The following is a 6,120-nucleotide window of genomic DNA, read 5'->3' on the forward strand; positions in this document are numbered from 1 at the left end:
ATTCGCAACAAATTTTGTTTAGAGAGATATTTCACCATGCTCTAAGTTAATATTGGTATCCAAAATGCCGAAATGCAAAATTGGAAAATTGATTACGTCAAACTTCGGTTCTATTCTTAACATCTTTGGGGACGGATTTTTATTTAATACGGTAGACCTATACCACGTACGTTTCTAGTTTCTTCCCCAATGCGCTATTCTTTCATAAAAAACTGTAACTTTCACACGCGTCAATGTACAGCTTCCCTCAGCTCAATGAGGCACTGCACATGCACATGCAGGAATTAGACATTATGTTGTTTGCTGATCACAAAATATGGGTAATGAATGAATAGCATTTAGTAGCGTAACAAGCCGGAAAATGCAGGGACAAGATAAATCACATCGAAGCAAAATGAATAAAAAAAATAAAAAAGAGCATGAGCGTGTAAATCTAGCGAGCAAAAACTCTTTGTTTTTTTAAATCAAAATTTATCTTATCCTTTCATTTTTTTTGTCTATGTGTTTTTTTTTTTTTGGGGGGGGGGTTCTATGGTCCCAAGCCTACCCCTCATCTGTATATACTTCCGCTCTAGTTGAACTTAGAGCCGTGAATGCAGTTATTGATTTCCGGATTTGGGCTGATGCCTGCCTGATTTGGTTGAGTATTGTTCAGGTTCCTGCCATCCACAGTGAATGGGATCAAGACTTGGTGCAATAAACATCAGAGAAATAAATGATATAATAATAATAATTATACTTGCTTATCTCAGAAGTCTCTAAGCGCTCTACAGTATATGCAGCATAATTACCCTGGCTATTTAGCAGTGCAGCTGTTACGCGCTGCGTTTCAAGGAATGAATTCCTGCCAGGTACCCATTTACCTCACCTGGGTTGAGTGCAGCACATTGTGGATCAATTTCTTGCTGAAGGAAATTACGCTATGGTTGGGATTCGAACTCTGTTTCAAAGTCCGGAGACTAATACACTGGGCTACAACGCTCCAATAATATTGTTATAATATTGACATAATAATAATAATAATAACATTGTAATGCAAAGTTTACGCGTATCAAACGCTCTTGAGGTGAGAGTATATATAGACATCATAGGATGAGGTCAAATCAAAAGAAGACGCATGGAACCATTCTTAGCTTTAGCTTTCGTCCTTATCATGAAGACTTCGTCAGAAAAATACAAGGAAAGATACAACATCCAAGTTTCACAAATTAATGCATATCGATGAATTATCATCAGTTGAATATGTTTCATAATCTCATTAGACAGATGAATGAATAACTAATTAATTAGATTTATTCAAAAATGAAGAAGGCATACATATGAATACTGACAATTGCGGCAGTAAAGTAGGATGATTACATACACTGGCGGATCCGGGGGGGGGGGGACCTGTGCCCCCCCCCCTGTGAGGCACAATTAAAATTTGGAATGTAAAAATGCCGTTAAAACAGAATTGTGCCCCCTCCCGCCCCGTTTCGAAAGTGAAGACCTTTTTTTGCTTGTCATTTTTTTCCACGGGAGAATGTGTCCCCCCCCCCCCTTCGAAAAATCCTAGATCCGCCCCTGGTTCAATTAATGGAACAATATCACAAGTAGGGGATCTTTCGATCTACGTTTTTATAGAGCTTTCCTACAGGCTCGGATACCATCTTATGAAGGATGTTGGTATACAGGGATTTGACGACGTCGCCACGCGTCGGCTGAGACCAGGGGGGGGGGGGGCGTTTCATGAAGGGACTTTGTCCAACATGGTCTGTTTTATCCGACAAATACCATAGTAACAGTACCTCTCAGCCAATCAGAATCAAGGAAATATGTCAGATCGGATAACTTGTCGGACAAAAATGTTGATGAAATGCTCCCCAGGAATACCCCATTTGGAATTAGGCCCTCTGAGTTTATTCTTGAGAAAAAAATACTAAAAAAGAATTAAAAAGATGGTCTTGCATCGGTCGTGCATGGTAGTATCAAACAAAATAAAACAACCGTAGAAAAACAAAATTTGATCAAATTTTCGTTCATTATTTGACCAAACCGGACCACAACATCAGCCACTTCAGGGAACGTGCTCTCCTGACTGATTTCGTTTTAATACCTAAATAGGAAAGAGAAGGAGGAACGCCTCATCTACTCTCTCGGCTCGCTACAACTTAAGGGGATGAATGTGTCTTTCCAACCCTTTCCCTAGTTTGATCTTCTTTTATTCTCTTCTTCTCTTTCTCCCTCTCTCGCTTTTCTCCCCCGTTTTTCCTTTTTTTTTCTCTCGTTTCTTCTTTCTCTTGTCCTTTCTCTTTTCGTTTTCCTTTTTTTCTATTTTACTTCTTTCTCCCTATAGTTGTCGTCTATTTCTGCCCCACCCTCTCTCTTCCTTACTTGTTTTCATTTTCCTCTCTTCTCTCTCTCTCTCTCTCTTGCTTTTCCTTCGTTTTTCCATCCCCTCTATCTCTTTCATTCTCCGAGTCTCTCTTTCTCCATCTTTTGAAATGCTGCGCTTCGCGCTTTACCTTTTAGCGCGTTGCCTTTTACGATTTGCGTTTTGCGCACTACCCTACTCTGATGCTTGTTGACTCAATACATTAATAAATTCCTGACGAAGCTCAAAATGGCGAAAAATGTTATCATAAATATCCTGGCTTCAGAAGAGGGGCTGTTACGTGCTTTGTGGTTCAAGGAATGAATTCCTACCAGATACCCATTCACCTCACTTGCGTTGAGAGCAGCACAATGCGGATACATTTTTTGTTGAATGAAAACATGCCATGGCTTGGAATTGAACCCATGTCCCTCATATTGAAAGACGAGAGTCATTACCACTAGACCAAGACACACCTTCACCACAACCTACCGATATAGCAATCAGACATTATTCTGTAATGAAAATAAGCTGGAACTCTCTATTTGTTTTCCTTCTCATAATATGATCTACTGAAAAATTCTCAATTACTTTGATTGATATAAAATCAACATTTGGGAACAAATAGACACAGTTGAGGAATGGTGAAGTAAGAAGATAATACAAGTTTATTAAATATCAAGGTTTTTCGTAGAATAAATAGGACATCATTCGAGCAGTAAACATAGCAATACTTAAAACGAAGTCAAATACAGTTACAAAAGCATATAATAATCAACATTCTGTTAGTTGTTGTTGATTTGAGAAATTTAAAGCGATTCTTAATATCAACGAAGCTAAAACAAAATAGTCAAAGAAACAACAATAACATAATGCTTTATACCTTAATTGATAAAAAATATAGACAATGCTTAAAAATCCAATATATAAGTGACATAAAAATGCATAAACATCAATAGTGAAACAATAGGTAATTGTTTTCCATAGGAAGTACACACATGTAATAAAATAAAGATACACACAAACCTAGAGAGCGAGGGAGCACTTTACTCAGATATAACCATAACCCCATTTCAGTCACTCCAAAAATCCAGACCACAATATTATCATATTTTAATTGCAAGGTAATTCAGGCAATAATTTCCCGGTTTTAAGCTTGTCCAAGTATGTAATTAAACCTTTTTTGAAAAAAAAAGGTCCAATGAAAACGTTGAGTTACAGACATTTTAACAAGGGGTTATTTTTCAACCTGAATGAAAGTCTTCCTCTGCTCCAGACACTTAAAGGCACTATAAGTGCTTATAGACGTCAATGATTAACAATAATCATTTGATTTTAACGCGTCGTTTCATAGTAGAAACGAAAGACCACATAGTAGATAACGAAATATTCCATTTCACAGAAATGATACATAAATACATAACAACACGAAACTATAGTAAAGAAGAATAGATATGTAATCAATACAACAAATATACCATTGTAGGAATAGATATTCAATATGACAACACAATATCAGATACAAATTCATTTGTTCGTTAATTAATATAAGTTAATTTTAGGTAACAATTGAACTGAAATACATTTAGACATTAACGATTCATTAAAGCTTTGTAATGAAAGTTATTAACATATTTCCATTTCAAGGCGTATGTTTCTATAAATAAATACGAAATTATAGGCCAATAGACCTTTTAAAAAAAATTGAAGTAGTACAAGCTCATCATTATTGTATAACGTAAAATCTCATTTAGATGAATAAATGTATATACCTAGCTTTCAGAATTTTAAAACCAATTATAGTAATTGATTTCACGTCAATTTCCCATGCCATGCCATTCCTTTAATTTCATTTATTTAAAAGAAAAAATATATAGTGATAACAGAATGAGGTATGTTTTTTTTACGCTAGTGTAACACAAACTTGCCAAAGTAAATATTCACACACCATAGATAAATATATAAATAGATAAATAACTTAATATATTACTTCCTCATCATACGATGAATGCATTGAAAACTGAGGTCCTTTTTGTGGTCATTTTGCAATGAGGTACAGACATCAACGTGAAAACATTTCTTTTTTCCAACAATAGGATGGTCAATTTACACAAATAAAAATATGTATTTTTAATCTATAAAGCGACTTTACAAGACTATAATACAGATAACAGCGGAGGAAATTTAAAGAAAAGAGAGGGAATAGTAATTCAAGATATATATTTTTATTTCAAACAGAGAGAGAGGGAACAACGAGCATACGAAATAAATAAATCGAAATACAAACGGCACTTTGGAGAAGATTTTGATCCCGCCAGCTCAACCAAGCCTGGTGCTTAGCCTTCTCGTACATACACAAGCGACCGGCACTTGAATTAGTTTTTTGTGAAACCTGTTAGGGGGGAGCATCAAGAAGAAGAAAAACATGTAAAAAATACATTCATGTGGTAGAAATAAGTAATTAGATTTGTGTTTCTTTCCAATCACTCAAAACTAATTTGATGCACAAAGCGGAGAAATATATACACTGTAAAAACTGTGGTGTTAAAACTGACACCAGTTGGTGTTAATAGAGGACCACACCCTGAGGTGTTAAAATTACACCCTAGAGATTAAACATAACACCAAAGAATGTAAATGTAACAACCAAAGGTGTTATAATAACACCTATGGGTGTAAAATTAACACCACCAATTCAACACCAGTGTAAAACAACTGGTGTGTTCCTCTATGTACACCGGTTAACACCACAAGATTCCAACTGGGTGGCTTTCATTTGAATAGAAACAGCTCGAGACACAGACTACAAAAACAGGACATGGCCCCTTACTAACCTAAAATGCAAAGGTTTAATAAGATCCTTATCATTTTAAGAGCATAACATACACATCCCCCTTTTTTCTCTTCGCAGTATCCATACCGCATCCATACTTTTGCGAAGAACCAAAACGCCAAATGCATGGGCACAACTTTGTTAAACTGTATACGAGTTATTGAAACAGACTGGAATAAAGAGATAGCTCGAGGGTGCATTTCATGGAGAGTTGTAATAGTGATTTTTCACTGGATAATCTGCTGTCTGCCAATCAGAGGCAAGGATTTGCAGTAGCTTATAACAGCTGTCGGTAAAAATCACTGACATCAACTCCTTGTGAATGGCTCCCGGATACCTTTCTCTCTTCCGATTAAAATTATACTTAGTGGAAAGTCAATTCGAGCCTCCTCCCATATAAAGAAGGTAAAGAAAAACGTTCTTTCTAAAAACCATCACCTGTTTATAGGTTGGTTAGCATACCATCCCATCTTTAATTCTATATAGGGCTACTAATTTGTATAAAATGATATCCCTAAGACCTTGTTACTATTATTATTACTATTATTATTATCATTATTATTATCAGCATTATTATTACTATTATTACTATTATTATCATTATTATCATTATTGGTAGTATTGTTGTTATTATTATTATCATCAAACGGAATTTCTCGATACTTTCTGGATAGAATAATATACTGATCGTTATCTTACCTGTAGACACCCGTATTGACATTACACTCTCCACGTATCAGTACTCCTGTCTGGCGAGTAACTGGCAGACACCTCGCTCGTAAAAATGACAGGAAACCTGTATTACCATTATTTACGCACTTTTTGCAGGCACAGGTTGCATAAGAAATCTCTCTTGGGAATCTATGGGTTAAAATGATGTCAAGTACACCAAGAATTAATGAAAGATGCTGCTCGATGATAACATTGACATTAG

This window comes from Lytechinus variegatus, chromosome 6, assembly GCF_018143015.1.
Source record: "Lytechinus variegatus isolate NC3 chromosome 6, Lvar_3.0, whole genome shotgun sequence".
NCBI lineage: Eukaryota > Metazoa > Echinodermata > Echinoidea > Temnopleuroida > Toxopneustidae > Lytechinus > Lytechinus variegatus.